This window comes from Lemur catta, chromosome 8 (assembly GCF_020740605.2).
Source record: "Lemur catta isolate mLemCat1 chromosome 8, mLemCat1.pri, whole genome shotgun sequence".
Classification (NCBI taxonomy): domain Eukaryota; kingdom Metazoa; phylum Chordata; class Mammalia; order Primates; family Lemuridae; genus Lemur; species Lemur catta.
In genome coordinates, this window is record NC_059135.1 from 61,008,270 (window position 1) to 61,026,945 (window position 18,676).

General features: G+C 34.5%; 1 pseudogene; it reads right to left on the reverse strand.

The window, feature by feature from the left end:
* Positions 1 to 1,190: 1,190 nt before the first annotated feature.
* On the reverse strand, positions 1,191 to 1,633 carry LOC123643646 (annotated as a pseudogene).
* Positions 1,634 to 18,676: the final 17,043 nt, after the last annotated feature.

Consider the following 18,676-nt stretch of genomic DNA (forward strand, 5'->3'; position numbering starts at 1 on the left):
TTATACAAAGTAGGCTTCAGTTTATGAGCAGTTTAAAATGACTAATAGAGCCAGAATGGTGTAGAGAAAAGGCCTCCGGACTTGGATTCAGAAGAACTGGGCCACATCACTTACTAGTGTGTGGCCCCTTGGACAATTCATTTTACATCTCTGAGCATCTCAATTTCTTTGCCATTGTAGTGCGATATGTCCCTTATTTTATACCTCACAGGATTGTTATTGAAACCAAATCATATGTATAGAAGAATATACACACAGTTATTAAATATACATGGAAAATCATAACATGGTGGTTTTCATAATGTCTCAGTAAAAGTCAAAGACACTCAGGAGGAGTGTTAGGAGGCCAGCCAGCCAGATCTGTGCTTCCCCCTCTCCAAGGCAACAGCTCTACTTTTTTTTTTTTTTTTTTTTTTTTTGGAGTTTGCTTCATTTATTTTTAAATATTTGTAAAAAAGAAAATTGTAAGTTTAAATCGTTCACTCAGTACTTACAGGAAACCCCTGAACCACTCTCTCCCCTCCCCTGGCACCCAGGTACTGAATCTTGTGTTCTGACAAGACCAAAGAAATAGGTGGTGGCTAGAATAAACAACCTACGGCTGGGACCTGGGCTGGACAATATATCTGTTTGTGGTGTGGGAAACTGGGTTGTGCCCCTTGGGTCTGTATGCCTTTGTCTTGTCATTTGCTTTTTGAGCAGATGACACTTTCCACCTTCCTTTAAAAACTGAGTCTGATTTCTTCACCCATTTCAGGAGGGAGCCCCCTCTTAATCTTGATATACTAGTTAAAAGCCATAACAAGAAAGCACATAGCCCTAATTATAGGGGATGCACAGGGTTCAGAGAGTGGAAATGCTGAATTTCTCCAGTGTGTGCTGAATTTTTCTCCGACTTTCACCTTGTGGGTTAAATCACCCAATTTCAGGCTTCTTGCTGTAAGGATGGCCAAAATTAATAATTTTTGAAAAGTAAATTCATTCCTGCTGTCCTTCGGTAAGGTGGAAGAATAAGGGGGTTCCCAGAAGCCCACCTGTGATCCAAGGGTTTGTATTTTTTCTAACTTGGGAAAAGTTATATAGTTCTCAGACTTTCAAGATATAGAATACAGTGTGAAGAAGGGAAGGATGTTATAGATCCTGTTCTAAGGCCTTCCCGATGTCTGTGAAGCTGTCCTCAGCCCCATTCCTCAGTATTTGTTGATGCCAAAGACACAAACTCCACGGATTTGGGGCAACTAAGGCAGCAATACGCTGAGCAATGAGGCCGTGTTGATGGGGAAGTGAGCAGCATCATACCTGATGTAGGAGCTGGCCCAGAGGGGAGATACTGAGGGGCTTGTGGGAAGAGGGAAACTGGAGGCTGTGGTCCATCTGCTCCCTGTGTGGCAGTAGCTGAGCCTTCCTTGGTCAGAGGTCTCAAAAGATCCCCCTTTCACCACATGTAGGAAGACATATATTGCCGAGTTATGGATGACATTGGTCAGGGTCCAGAAAACAGGAATGCTGAAGAAGGGGATGCTGAGTAGGACCACAAGCAGCAGTCCTAACAAGTGACGTAGGCCAGCCTGATGCCCTGGTTTGTCTCCAGCTCTGGGGGGCTTACATCGCTATGTGCCACCCCCACTTTCATCCTGCCGGCTTCAGAAGCCTGTCCAGCTAGGGGTGCTGCACTCACTTCCACACCTGTGGTCTCCATCAGTAGCTCTACTTTTCTCTATTTTATATGCTGCTGACACATAAGATTTTATTTCATTGATTTTAAAGCTTCTGCTAAGAGCAGAGTTTGAAACACACATGCAAAAGATATGTACTCTGTAATCATGGTATTATCAACTGCATTGTGTTTAACACTATGCAGAAAGCTCTGAAAACATCAAAGACATAGGTAAGGATGTTATTGTGAGGTGGCCAGGTGACCATATTTTAATACCTTTCAAAATTTTTGGCCTCACTTCACTAGTTTAAACTTTTTAAGTTTACATCATTAAAAATTATGATGGCTCCAAAGAGCTTATCTAGAAAATTCCAGAAAACACAAGAATGCACAAGTACACATTCCATTTGCCACCAGAATGATGATGTCACTGCATGTCATGTAGCCTCTTTGGGAAGTCCACTGAACAATCATGAGAGAATGAAAGAGAAAAAACAAACACTGTCTCAGTATTATTATGAAAATAAGTTTGACCTCAAGAACCTTAGAACCCTCCTGGGAAACTGAGACCAGACTTTGAGAACCACTGACCTATTATTTTGATGGAAACACTAAGGTACTGAATTATACATTAAGTCAGGTATGTATTTTTTTCCCTTCTCTGCTTCAGGCTCAAAGGAAATTGGAATGATGAATGAGATTTACTTCAAGGAGATTTCATAAAATGTTTTCAGTAATATCTTCATTCTTTAAACTTGTGTCTTAAGAACCTTAAAAACTGTTATATCGAGTTTCTTTCCCCGAAGCATAACAGCTACCCTACCCTCCCTCGAAGCAAAAAGCAATCACAAATTTCAGTCAAAATGGAATTTAGACCTCTTGTTTATCCATTTACAAAGTGTTTTGATTGGTTTATTTTTTCCTTTTTAATTTAGGTCTGTGTATTCTGAAAAATGAGTCTTCTGTTAGTCAGTAAAATGACTTTTAAGAACAATGAGGCATTGGGCATCACCGGAGGATGTCTACACCTTCCTTTAACAAAGTGGCTCCATTCTAAGCAATCCTATGGCAAAGCATTGTAGTACAGTACTTGAGGTCTTTCAACAACTCATTATAGTGCTTATTTAACATTTCAATATTACATTTTAATTGATCACAATTGGGTCCTTTTGTCTTTAAAATTTATTTAGAAAGTTATCTGCCCATTTATAAGCAAAGACAAAAGCTTGTCAGCTCCCAAATGTACTTTCTCTTTAAGGACATCTGTAACCTGAATAGTTTTAGAGCCTCCCAACAGGTCTCCTCTAAACTGCTCCCTGTTTTTACATCTCTCAAGAGGGGTTAATTCTTTACAGCTGTATCCTGCCTTCCAAGAATCTCACATGTGCAAATTATTAATCTTTTTCTATTGCTACAGTAACTCCCTAGGTCATAAACACCCCCTACCTCAAACTGGCCCCTTTCCAAGAAAAACTTTGGTATTCTTTCCCTGAAAGGATAATTTGACCTCCTTCAGTTTACATTGTTATTTAGAACAATTGTGAAGATATTGAAATAGAAACTTACTTCCAAACAATTATTTAGAAATAGAAATTTAATCTGTAAGTTTAAATCTCTATTCGCTGTTGTATATTTTGAGCCTAAATTTTAAACTCCATTTACTTAAAAAATCAGGCTGCTTATAATTTTTAAGAGTATATTTTCCAATATTTTTTTTATTTTAGTAGATACTGTGCTAAATATATCACATAGGGGTGTGTGTTTGTGTGTGTGTTTAATAGAAGAAAACAGCATGTAGTCTTCCCTTCAGTGTAAGGAAATTCTATTTTCCCATATGTGACTTGCATGCATTTCTATATCATGCATGTTTTGGTATATAAACACAATGTTTATTTGGTAAGAAAGAAAACAATGAAACTTAGGATATTATGATGAGATCATTTATATTACTATACATACATGTTGACCAATCATAGCCTAGCTTCTCAATTTAATATGAAATATACTTAATTCTAGATTTCATATTCTTAAGGACTCATAAGATGACCACTGCTTGAGCATTTCTCTCTGCTCCTATAATCTACATTTTGATTTCTTCTCCATTCTTTAGCTATTGGTTGGATACTCTTATGACACCTCCAGCCTTCAAAATAAATCATTTATTTTAGAAGTTAGATATGTCATAATAAAGCATTATTCAGGAATTGCATTTCTCAGTGATTACATGCCTCTAGTGGTGTTCCCAGCCACAAGGCAGAAGGGCCAGTGATTTTTACCACCTGACAAGTGCAATAATCCCCCAGAACTGCAAGGCCTGAAGCATCTTATTGCTGTTATGAAACAGAATTTATAAATAAAAATAAGGAAAACAGCCAGAGCTATGCACTTCCTGGGCTTTACTGACATTGATATGACAGCCAGTCAGAAATTTCCATTTATGCCAAGATTGCCAAACCAATAATTTTAGCAATAAAGCCCATCCTAAGAAATATTAAAATGTTTTGCCTCTAATATTTATTTAAGCACAAAAGAAGTTTAAAGGTAAGTTCATTATAATTTAGACATGCAATCATTTTAATATATACAGAAAACCTCCCTGTAGACCAATTAAAAGGAGCTTCCAAACAATACTGACTCTTAATTCACATAATATTATAACTCAAGCAAGTTACATTTCAACATTTTTAGATAAGCTGTATAATAGAAAGGAAAAAAGGATTAGGATAATAATGACATTTGAATTGCATTTTGTATTATTTCAAATGCATTTTAACAGGCTTTGTGACTGAAAGAGGGAATAAGAATGCAGAAGGGACAAACTTGTGTAGATTATTTTTTCATTACATGCATTATTCCAGTTTAAAAATGTCAGTTGCTTGTCATGTTAACTAAGAATGCATTCACTATTGTACATATCTAAAGCTGGAGTTAAACTGAGAATTTTGCAAAGGACAGATACAAAGAAGTGATTTTTTCTTCTCTCTGTATTTAAAAATAGAACTTTCAGAAATGTCATGGCTGACACATTTAGCTGCTGGACATTGAAAATCCTCTTTCTGACTCACAACCTGTGACTGGAACTCTGTCAGAGTAATCAAGAGATGTTATACTATAGAGCACAACCAGTAGGGAAGGCTTTGCTATTTGGCCTTGTTTTTAAAGCAAAGGAGATTTAAATTTGGATCATAACATAAATAAATATTTCTCATACTCCTCATATTTAAAAGCCAGAAAAGAATTAATCATGTAAGGTATTTGCACAGCTTATTATCTAATTTAACCAGTATTTTATGAGCATGTGGGCTACTGAAACAGTATAATATGCTACGAGATTTACATGACTGAATAAATGCCTACTGGATGCTGGATTACTTTTCTGAGATTCTATTGCAATTAATGATGACCATGACAATAAAGGTGAATGGAATACAGTGAACCTTTAAATAACACAACCCCACTTCAGAAATTTAAATTTTAATTCTTAGGTAATATTTGTCTCCTTTTGATCTTATATGTAAGCGGTTAGAGTACCTCTTTTTCAAAAAAGATCAAGGGAATTGTGGTGCACATAATATTATGCCCCAGAACTCTTAAAAATTCAGAAAAGCTGGGTATTCAGAGTTTTATTTTGTGTGCAAATGTTTCCACCAGTGCATACGTTAAGAAAGATTTTGTCATAATTGTCAATTTAGTGAAAATGGGATTTGATTGAATGGACATTAATATGAACATTCATGAAATGGATAAAATCAAACTTAGGTAAGTTGGTGGTAAGTCCTCAATTCTTCCTAGTTCTTAAAATTACCTTAAGGTGTATCTTGTTGACTTTCCCTCACCTTTTGGAGATAGCAATATCTAAACTTTTTGAAGTAAATGAATGACCTTAAAATATTTAGCTGAATATGAGGATGTAGCTGATTATAAAGGTACTACTATCATTTACAGGAAGATATTTCAATTGGTAATTGATTTAGGCTCCAAGTTTTATATATTTACACTTGTCAGAGAGGGCATCTTTAATGAAACTGCAGAACCTTCTCATTTCATGCAGATGAATAAAAGGTATGTTCATTCTCCCCCACGTCCAAGTTTCTCCATTCTGGTTGACTATAGGGCAAGCTAGGAAGTAAAAGTTTTTCTGGTCATATGATGGCTTTAGAGTTAGGTGCAAATAATGCCTCTGACAGCTACTAGCAGTGTGGCTGTGGGCAAGTTACTGAATCTTTCTGAGCCTAAATTTTCTCATCCTTATAATGGGCATACCTAGCAACTCATAAGCTATGAGATCTAATGAATTAGATAATAATGACAAGAAGAGAATAGGACAATGCCTGGCATCAAATAGTTACTTAGTAAAATTACTCTTTCCTTCCTTAAGTCCATTTAAAAATTTGTTTTGCCCTTCCTTGTCCAAATTCTGAGTGTCTTATTTTTCTTATGCCCACATTCCCCAGAGATCTAATGGTTTGCCCTGTTAGTCCAAGTTCACCCAAATGAGCCATATCTCCCACTCCAATTTTGCTTGAATGTATCTGTCTACCAGAGCATAACTATTCTCTTACTATCCTCTCTGGTTTTAATCCTTTTTTTAAATAGAAGCATACTGTTCTAGGGGCTAGCAGGTTAATGCATTATTATAAACTTAAAGAGTTAGAGGATCTTAGAACTTGAAGGGACTTGCTGGGTGAGAGTGTGCATACTCGAGTGAAGAATAGGACTGAAATGAATTAGAGGGAGCATGCATCTGTAGAGGGCACTTGTGAAGCTCAAGCTGAATATTGCCAGGTGGAAATTAGGGCCCTGTGTCAGGCCAGATTTGGGTATTTCAAGAAAAAAAAAAAGAAATCCAGATTTTTATGTAAAATATTTCAGTTAAATAATTTGTTTTGTTTGAAAACCTGGTCTAAACAAAATATTTCTGCTGGCCATATCTAGATAAGAGGTTACTGTTTTAGAACCTCCCATAGATCATTTGGTGCTAATAAGCTCATGATAAGATGAAGACATTGAAGCCCAGAGAGCCAAGTAATTTTCCCAAGGTTAGTTTACTGGCAAAACAAGGATTACACCCAAGGTCTCCAGACCCATGGTTTAAGAATGCCACCTTTGGCCACTTCTGCCTCTTCATTTTGTTAACAAAATATGATGTTTTGAAAGTGTTTTATTTTCTTCAGGTCAAAGGTATAATATTAGGTTATTAAATATGAAATGTCCAATTTTGAATCAAAAATGTAATTTATTATATTTCAGACAAGAAGCAGTGCAATTAAACTATGTGCCTAAATTATCTACCCAATTTTGCCATCTTAATGTAGTTTGTTTATGCCAGCAGTGAAGAAGCCTGAAGAGCAAGTCGTAATGAAATCACAAAAGGTGTTTTCTACAGCTTGTTAAGAATTGAGTATTTTTCCTTGCAAGAAGTGGTCCAAAGCCTGAAAGAAGTGGTAGTCAGTTGGTGTAAGGTCTGGTGAATATGGTAGATGACAGAGAGTTTCCAAGTCCAGCCTCTGTAGTTTGAGCAGCATTGTTTGTGCGACATGTGATCAACCATTGCCTTGTAAGAGGATTGGCTTGTATCTCTTGACCAATCTTGGCTGCTTAATAGCAGGCATCCTCATCATTTCATCCAGTTGGTTACAGCAGACATCTGCTGTAATCAGTTGACCAGGTTTCATGAAGCTATAGTGGATAATACCAGCACTGGACCACCAAACAGACACCATTAGCTTTTTATGATGAATGTTCAGTTTTGGACTGTGTTTTGGCACTTCATCTTTATCCAACCATTGTGCTGAATGCTTGCAATTGTCAAAAAAAATCCATTTTTCATCACATGTAACAATACGATGTAGAAATGGTTCTCCTTTATGTCATGGTAGCAAAGAAAGGCAAGCTTTGAGACAATTTCTCTTCTGATGCTTATTTAATTCATGTGGAACCCATCTATCCAGCTTCTTTACCTTGCCAATTTGTTTGAAATGGTCCAATATTGTTGGAATAGTAACATTAAACCTTACTGCTAATTCACACATAGGTTGAGATGTATTCGCTTCCACTAACAGCTTTCAGCTCATCATTACCCACCTTGGTTTTGGGTCGCCCATGTGGCTCATTTTCAAGATTAAAATCACCAGAATGGAACTTCTCAAACTGTTGCCATACTGTGCATTCATTAGTCACATCCTTTCCAAATATTTCAAGCTGTCTATGCTACATTGGTTCCAGGATAGAATTCATATTGGAAAATAACATGAATTTTTGATTTATCCATGGTTTCACAAAAATTGCTCTAAAAAATTTTTGAAAGATAATCACAAGCCAAACTACACACTTGAAAGACTGAGGATGTACCTTCTCAATGAAAATAAAACAAGAAGTGTCAAAGTAAAATGTCAAAGATACCAAATGTCAAGCTTAGTAATTAAGGAAATTGGACATTTCATATTTAATAACCTAAAGGTAAATTGTTACACTAAAGAATCCTCTAGTTTCTCTAAATTTCTAAAACTGCAAGTGAAGCTTATGTATAGAGAATTCAATCAAGAAACTATTACTTTAATATTTTTTAAAAGTTTGTATAGATTCTCCAAATATATATTCACTTTCCTATCAACCTTTACCACACTCCTGAGTTATTTATACTCTGGAATTATTTGCCTTAAGTTTATTATAATGTTTCTAATGATATTTTAGTTAGTAAAATGCAGTAGAACAATTTAATAATACTTTACAAAACTCAAATACACAATTTAACTTTCTTTGACATTGACTTGAAATGCTTCACATGAGCTTATGTCTATGTTTAATTCACTTAGTCAAGTTTAGACTTAAAAATCCAAGGATTAATAACTATTAACATATTCTTTTGGAGAGCATCAACATGTTATTTCTGTGTTATAAAAATTAAAAAGGACTCCTTTGTTGATTTGTGGATGGAGGTTTCTATATTCAAGGCATCCCTAAATTCTAAAATCTAAAAGCTGATTAGCAGTTTGTGAACAAAGTTGAGGTATTTTTGGCATTTTTACCTTAGAGTAAATTATAACCCAAGTTTAAAATTCTAATGGGCAGTCTTCTCTATATTATTATACATAGCTTAGCAGCAGTCGTTAAATCCAAATCCTCTTGAGGCGTCTCATTTGAATATTTGAATTTTAATGTGGCACACCTACATCTTCAATGCTAAATCGAAACCCACCCTGGTGATGTACTAATTGAACAGAACTGTCCATTCCAATTGTAGGTAATGGGGATTAGGGTGCTTACAAATGAAGTCCATTGATCAGGTCACATGGTATCATTTCAGGGCTGTAAAAAATTGCTACCTCTGTTTCTGCCCTTCCCTTGAGGTGCCCACTCTTCTCTCTGACCCCAACTTGCTTCAAGATTTTTAAATTTGCTGCTAACTAAGGTGGATGCATTTTCTGACCTTACTGGTGGGAATAGAACAGAACTCTCTCAAGTGCTGTAGGAACTAATTAATATGCATATGATTCCAGGAAGGAATCATTATTCTATGGATATATTTAAGAGAGAGTATGGCAGCCATAATGGTTAATTACTGAGGACACACCCAACTCAAATACAGAAAGATGTTTCTTATTTAAATGCAATATTTTATTCAGATATAATATTTATTTAAAATTTAGTAGATAGTAGAAAACATCTATTACCTAATATTTATCAAATATCAGTATTATTTAGACACAATATTTTCATTTTATAACTTAAAATGCCTCACATAAATTTGTGAATGTGTAAGTATGAATACATGATGTTTTTATACTATTCTTAAATTGTCTTTCTCCAATTGACAAGTACAATAGTCCCAGTATCTACATGGTATTGGTTTCAGGACCATCCAAGGATACCGCAATTAACACATATTCAAGTCCTGAAGTCAGCCCTGTGAAACCCAAAGATAGGAAAAGTTGGTCCTCCATATACACCAGTTTTGAATCTCATGAATACTGTATTTTTGATCCATGTTTGGTTGCAGATGTGAGACCCACCAATACATAGGATCAACTATATTCTTTGAAAAAAAAATCCAAATATAAGTGGACCTGCACTGTTCAAACCTGTGTTGTTCAAGGGTTAACTGTAGTAATGTAAACAATGAGCTTAGAAATTACAAAACTTCAAGTCTTTTGGGAATTTAAAACTTTACATGAGATTAAGGTGATAAGAGAAACAGCTGTAGTTATTTTACTTAATTTAATGCAACATATACTTATTGGGTGATTATGCTTTCTCTATTGTACTTTATTCACCTAGGTTGGGACCTCAGTTGCTGATGGTACAGGCCAAACCAGAAACTCATAGCCAAAAGAGAGTATCAGAAGGGGGTACTGATAGCCAGTAGGTTGTTATCCAGGAAAAACAGCCAGTGTCAGGGTGCACCTGGCATTGAATATAAGATGAGACCTTCAGTTCAAGAACAGGACCAGATCCTAGATGCTAATATGTGGCAAATTTTTGAGGCAGGAAAACAGGAGCAGGGCAACAAGAAAAAGACTGAATTACCAAACTGGGGATATAAAATGGAAATCTGAGCCAAAGATCCAAAGATAGGTCAAATACCCCATTGTTTGACTTGAAAACTTCCTCAACTTGTTCTCCAACCCACACAGGGTAGAAGCCTATTGACTTGAGGTGTTTGAGAACCTCTGTTTAATCATTGGATGACTACTAAGTTTTGCAGATACATGTGAGAATGAGCCAGGGACATCAGGCTAATAATTAAAATTAGAATAAAAAATACTGGGTAGAGCTACTAGCAATCAAACCCTATGGAGGAAACAAATTCTGCAGATTAATTCCAGACAAGACACTAAAATAAATAAAACAAAGCCAAAAGTAAAGGTAAAACCATGCAGAACAGCAGTCCTCAGGGGAAAAAAATCATAATCCAGGGTTGCTACACTACGTGATCTAAAATACTCACTTGTCAACAGCAACAACAAAATAAAGAATTATGCAGAAAAACAGGAAAATGTGACCCACACTCAGGAAAAAACAACAACAACAAAAAACAATTTCTGCAGAGGCCTAGATCTTCAATTAAGCAGACAAAGATTTCAAAGCAGCTATTGTAAGTATTTCATATAGTTAAAGGAAAATCATGTTTAGAGAGTTGAAGGAAGGAATGATGATAACTCATGATACAGGAAATCTTAACAAAGAAATAAAACTATTAAAAAGAAATAAATGGAAGTTCTAGAGTTGAAAAATACAATATTGGAAGTAACAAATTAACTAGATGAAATCAATAGCAGATGTAACATGAACAGATATAAGATGGCAGAAGAAAGAATCAGTGAACTTGAAGATAGAACAATAGAAATAATTTAGTCTAAAGAAATATAGGAAAATGATTGAAGAAACATGAATAACATATCAGAGACTATGTGGTAACATTAAGTGTGCCAATATATATGTAATGAGATTCCACAAAAAGAATAGAGAGAGAAAAGGGTATAAAACATATTTGAAGAATAATGGCCAAAACTTTTTCAAATTTCATGTAAAATAATATATAAATCTAAGAAGCTCAGTATATTCCTAACAGGATTAAAACAAAAAGATTCATGTACAGGCCCATCATAGTCAAATATTGAAACCCAAAGCCAAAGAGAAAGTACTGAATGCTTAGAAGTGAATAGCAATAAGATTAATGGCTGATTTCTTATTTGAAAAACTGGAGGCAAAAACGTAGTGTAGTCACATGTTTAAGATGTTTGGAAGAAAAAAGAAGGGAATTTGTTGCCAATGTATCTACCTTAGAAGAAATATTAATGGAAGTTCTTTGAGTTGAAAGGAAATGATATTTGGCAGTAACAGGGAGAAGTAAAGAAAGAATGCCAGAAAATATATGGATAAATATAAAAGACTGTATAAATATATTTTTTCTCTTTTCATTTTAATTTTTCTAAAAGATACAATTGTATAAAGCAATAATTATAACACTACCATTGGTTTCTTACATATAGGTATAATATATGTGATAATAATAGCACAACACAGATGGGAGGAAATGGATCTATATTAGAACAAGTTGCTATTTTTTACGGGACTTAAATCATATTAACACTTAAATTGGTGTTTATATAGATTTTAATAAATTACGATGCATGTTTTAATCTCTAGAGCAATTGTTAAGAAAATATCTGTTAAAAAGATTCAAATAACAGAGCAGTTAAAATCATAGCACTAAATTATTTAACACAGAAGAAGGCAGTAAATGAAAGAGAAGAATAAAAAGACATGATATAAATTTTAAAAAATAACAAAGTGACAAATGTAAATCCAATCATATAAGTGATTGCATTAAATAGGAATGGATTAAACATTCCAATTAAAGTAGAGACTATTAGATGGAATCATAATGTAGAAATCAACTATATATGCTCTATAAGAACCTCGAGAGTCAAAGACATAAATATGTCAAAAGTCAAAATATGGAAAAAGATATACCATGAAAACAGTAATCATAACAGATATGGAGTAGCTATATTCATATCAGACAAAGTAGGATGTAAGGGAAGAATTATGAGAAACAAAGAGGGACATTTCATAATAATAAAATGGTCAATATTGGGAACATATAACAAGTGTAAACACATCTAACAACAGAGACCCATACATTAAGCAAAATTGGACAGGATTAAAAGAGAAAAAGACAACTCAAAAATTATAGTTGGATATTTCAACCTGGTGTTAAATTCTCCAACCACTATCAATAAATGATAGAACAACTAGACAGAAAATTAGCAAGAATATAGAAGACTTGAACATTTCTATCCACCTAACTGACCTAACTGAAAATTATAGAATGCTTCATTCAACATGATGAGCACAATACATATTCTTTTCAAGTGCACACAGAATACTCTCCAGGATAGACCATAAAACTGGACCTTAAAACAAATCTCAAGATTTTTAAAATAACAGATTTCATTCAGAGTATGTTTTCTGACTACAATAGCATTAAATAAGAAATCAGCAACAAAAGGAATTTTAGGAAAATCTCAAATATTTGGAAATTAAGCAACACATTTCTAAATAATCCATGGGTCACAGTAGAAATCAGAAGGAAATTTAGAAGATAGTTTGAAATGACCAGGCATGATGGCTCATGCCTATAATTCCAGAACTTGGGGAGGCCAAGTTGGGAAGATTACTTGAGCCCAGGAGTTCAAGACCAGCCTGGGCAACACAATGAGATCCCATTTCTACAAAAGTAAAAAAAAAAATAGGTGAGTGTGGTGGCACATGCCTGTAGTTCCAACTTCTTGGGACACAGAGCTAGTAGGATGGCTTGAGCCCACAAGTTCTAGGTTACAGTGAGCTATGATCATGCCACTGCACTCCAGCCTGGGTGATAGAGTGAGAACCCTCTTAAAAAATAATAACAATAATAATAAAGAAAGAAGGAAAGAAAATATTTTGAAATGAATAAAAATGGAAACATAGGATATCAAAGTATGTAGAATATAGCTAAAGCATGGTTTAGAGGACAATTTATAGCTTTAAATGCCTATATTAAGGAAGAAAGGCTTCATTCAAATCAATAACCTAACCCTAACTTTAAAAAGTAGAAAAAAGGAGAATAAACAGAACCCAAAGCAATCATTAGAAAGAAAAAAAAAGATTAGAATAGAAACCAATGAAAAAATAGAAAATAGAAAAATAATAGAGAATATCAGTGAAACCAAAGATTGATTCTTTGAAAAGGCCATCAAGATAGATACTTTTAGGTAAGGAGACCAAAAAAAAAAAGAGAGAGAAGACCCAAATTAGCTAATTGCAAAAAGATAGACGGAATATAGCTACTAACCTTAGAGACATAAAAGCGGAATTAGAACTGAATAGCAGGAAAGATTTTAAACAAACATGTCATTTTTTTTAGAAATTGACAAGGTTATCTTAAAACTTCAGAGGAAATTCAAAGAACCTAAAATAGCCAAAACAGTTTTGAGAAAGAAAAACAAAGTTGAGAGCTTTATATTACCTGATCTTAAACCTTATTAATTATAAAGCTACAGTAATCAAGACATTGTGGTATTGGTATAAAATCAATGAAACAGTGAAACAGAATTGAAAGTCCAGACATAAACCCTTATGTATATGGTTAATTGATTGTCAACAAAGTTGATAAGGCAATTTAATGGAAAATTTAAAGTCTTTTTAAGAAATGGTTCTAGGAAAATTGAATATCCATATGCAAAATAAATGAACTTTGACCATTACCTCACACTATACATAAAAATTAACTCAAAATGGATCATAAACCTAAATGTAACAGTTAAAACTATAAAATTTTTACAAGAAATCATCAGAGAAAATCTTTATGAGGTTTAAGTAAACATTTCCTAGATAAGCTACTAAATGAAAAATCCATAATAGAAAAAATTGATGATAGGTTTATCAAAATTTAAAGCTTTTGCTCTTTAAAAGACACCATTAAGAAAATGAAAAAATGAGCACAGGCTATGAAAAAAATTTTCAAATCATGACTGATAAAAGATTTGTATCCTGAATATATAAAGAATTCTCACAACTCAGTTAAGAAGACAACCCAATTAAAGCATAGGTGTGGTAGCCAGCCTCCAAATGACTGTCAGTGATTCTTGTCTCTTGGTATTTTCTGTGTGGTGCACTCCCACATTGTGTCATAGTTGGACTGTGTGATCAATACACTGCAGCAGAAGTGATGATATGTCACTTCTAAGATTAAGTCATAAGATCCACTGAGGCTTGTACCTTGTTCTCTCTATCTTGGATCAATCATTCTTAGGGAAGCTAATTAACATATTATGAGATGTCCAACTAACGGTCTTGTGAGAGAGCCATCTTAAAAGTGGATGCTTCAGCCCTAATCAAACCTAATGATGGTTGACATCTTACCTGTATTCTCATGAGAGACCCTGAGCCAGAAACACTGGCCTGAGCCAGATGCTACTGGATTCTTGACCCCCAGAGAGCATATGAGATAATAAATATTTTTGTTTGTTCTAAGCCACTAAGTTTGGAACAATTTGTTACAATTTGTTCCAATTTGTTCCAAATGAAGCAACTGATAACTGTTATAATAGGTAAAAGATTTGAATGGATACCTCTCCAAAGATGATCTAGGAATGGCTAATAAATACATGAAAAGACGAGTAACATCTTTAGTCATTAGAAAAATGTGAATTAAAACTATAATATGATACCACTACAAACACACTAGAATGGCTATAATAACAAATATTGACAATACCAAGTATTGGTGAATGTGTGGCAAAATTGGAACTCTCATACACTGCTGGTGGGAATGTAAAGTGCAAAAACAATTTCTTAAAAAATTAAGCAAAACTTACCATATAATCTAACAAATTCTTTGATGTCTACCCAAGAGAAGTAAAAACATGTACACACAAATACTTACATGTGATTTTTCATTGCAGCATTAATCATAATACCCCTAAACTGGAAATAGTCTGAATGTCCATCAACTGGTGAATGGTTAAACAATGAAATATTTTTCAGCAATAAAAAGGAGCAAACCACTACTACATGCTACAACATGGATGAACACCAAAAATGTTATGCTAAGTGAAAGAAGTCAGACACAAGAGACCACATATTGTGTTATTCCGTTTGTATAATACTTCCAGAAAATTTAAATATGTAGAGACAGAAAGCAAATCAGTGCCTGAGGCTGGGGTTGGGTGTGTGAATTGACTGTAAATGTTCAAGGGGGTACTTTTTGGAGTAATGAAAATGTTCTGACATTTGATTGTACTTATGGTTGCACAACTCTGTAAATTTATTAAAATCATTGATCTATATACTCACAATGGGTGAATTTATAGTAAATGTATTATATCTTAATAAAGCTGTTAAAAATAATATGAAAAAGGTACAAAGTACAATGGTAGTGAGAGAACTTAATTCTAAATGAAGGTAGCTAGGAAAAATTTATGAATGTGTAGAAATTGAGGTAAAACTCAAAGTTGAAGGACTTGTGGTAGGAGTGGAAACAGAATGGCAGTTCTATTCAGAGGAATGATTAAAGATGCAAGGCTGTTGGAATAAAATGTCTTGACATAATTAGGAGGCTGGTATCTGTAGTTGGAAGTAGGTAGAATGAAGAGCAGATTTGAAATGACAGACTGGGTTTGACTTCATCCCATAGGCCATGTGGAAGAACTAACTGCATAATCTCCAGCCCTGACCTCTCCCTTGCACTTCAGACTTAAAAAATCTATTTGCAAGTCTTTTCCACTTGGATGTTCCCAAACACATTAAACTAAAAGTACGCCGAATTTTTTCCTACCCTTTTCGCATATTTTCTTTCTCAGTTGACGACTATACCATCCATCCAGTTGCTCAAGATAGAAACTTAACTATCCTTTATGCTTCTTTGTACCTCAATATCTAATCAATAAAAATATTTTAATACTTTATTTCACTTCCTAAATTCTCTGATCTTTCTGTTACTTCATCTGTCTACCACTACCACCACTGACTTAGATCAGACACTCATCTTTCTGTTTCTGTGCTATTGAAATGATCTTTGAGATAGTTTCCTTGTTTACAGTCTTGTCTCCTTCAAATAAATCTACAATGTAGTTTTCAGTGATTAATCTGAAATTCATATCTAACCATGCCATTCCCTTCTATTGTTTATCATCTAATATACACAGTTTGAGTTAAGTCAACCAGACTTTCCATTTTCTGTCTCATGACTATCAAAATTTGTCCCCTGCTACCTCCTCAGCCTGTTTTACCAGTCCTTACATTTTCATACCCTATCTTAACCTTTCTGCTTTTTTCAGTCTTCCCCTGTCCACTTATCTCTACTCATAAAGCTTAACTCAATAACTTCAGGGAGCTCTTTCTGAGCACTATCTCCTTAGAGCTAGATTAGACAGTATTGTTACCAAGTTAGGCATTTCTTTATCATTATTTGTTCCATATTGCACTGTAATGAACAGTTTATTTGTCCCTTTCTCCTTCTAGATTGTGAATCCCCTGAAAATAAAGCTTTTGTCTTTCTGGCCTTTGTAATCCAAGAACCTGCCACTATATCTGACATATACAAGAAACATAAAACATATTTATGGAATGAAATGGATAGATGGATGAAAGTAAATGATTGCTGGCAATGCCGAGAATGGATTGGAGAGGGGGAAAGCTTGAAGGAATGGCATCAGTTTAGAAATGGTCCCAGTGAGAGTTAATGAGTTTCCATTATTGTAAAAGAATTACAATAATCACACAAACAAAACATGTTTTAGGAAATTTGAAAAGTTGATTAATTTTTAGTGATTTTGAATTTGACAAGAGTCAACAGTACGTAATTCAAAGTAAGTTCAATACTGCACCAGAACAACTGGTAGATGTGAATCTGAAGCATGACGCCGTGCTTTGTTCTGAGCTCAGCATGTCAAACCTCTTTATCTCAAGTGCCAAATATCACCGATTAGTGGTGGCTATGTATAATGCAGTGTTGAGAAAGATTTTAAAACCAGAACTGAGTTCTGTAGAAAAGATTTCCATGATCAATTATTAATGTCTATCATGGGTACAGGAAGGTGACTACATGAGGTTAGAGAATTTCCTAAACATTTCATTGGTCCTTGTCCTATTTAACACTTATATGAATGACTTGAGGACATAAAATACATATTTATTTAAATTTCAGATAACACAAAAGTAGGAGGAATATAAACATATTGGGCAGCAATCACATCAAAATGAATTTGTTAGCCAATAGCATGGCTGTAACAAAACTAAATGAAATTAGAATAAATGTAGAATCCTACACTTAGGTCAGAAAAATCAATTGTACAATTCTTGGATGTTGGAAATGTGGTTTTGCATAATCATGAAAAATACTTAAGAATTTGATTAAACAATAAACTCAATAGGAATAAATAGAAGTATGAGGCAAAAAGTACAGTGTCCTGGCTAAGGAAATAATAATTCTGGTACATTCTGCCATGACCTGACCTCACTGGGGATTTATACGTAAATGTTGGCATTCACTTTAAAAGAAACTTTGAAAGGAAACATGAAACCATATATTATTTGAAAAGTTCAATGAATTTGAGTGAGAAATGGAGCATTATCATATGGAAGATGGACTCGACTTATTCTGAATCTGAATTCTAGAGCAACACTAGAAACATGGATAGGAAAATGATACAGGAGGCTGAAGTTTAATTCTCAGGATTTGAGGAGTCTGAAAATAGAACTGGCTGCCCTGAAATAAGTACATCACTGAGGTACTCATTACAGACTAGAGAGACACTTGCCAGGAATCTGTTATATTACTGGTTTCTGTCCAGATCTAATAGAAAGGTCTACACCTAACACATGGTGATTGGATTTTTTATGTGTACATTTATATTATATTATAGAACATTATTGGAATGAGATGCTGGTGATCTAGTTCTTGTTCTGGTTTTGCTACTAAAAATGTAGTGAGGGTGATCCTGTTAAATATGAATTAGATTATACCATTTCTCTGTTCAGAGCCCTGCACTGGATTCCCAGTTCTTTCAGAGAAAAATCCAAACTCTTTCAACGCCTACAGGGTCCTACCCCTTTCTGATCTTTGTCTTTCCAATCTCATTTTCTATTTTTTTCTGCTCCAATGCCTATTTGTCTCACATGGAACAGCCACACTAACTTCTGGGCTATTCCTTAAACATGCCAGACACCCATACCACACAGCTTTTGTTTGGCTTGAGATTTGTTTAAAATTTTTGAAGCAGAGATACAGAATTTTTACTTGAAATTTTAGGTTTGGGGACAGTCTTGAAATATTGGAAAATCTGACAGTATGGGACTCATATCTCTGCATAGCAACATCAGCTGAATCTGTACATCCTTTAAATGGCACGTGAGCTTTCTAGTTCACCAGAGGTCCCAGCTAGGCTGAATCACTTATTATTAAATATATTACTGGCTTTGATCCTATAAGCATTAGAGTTTGAAATCCCAATGTTTTACACGGTGCCAGTG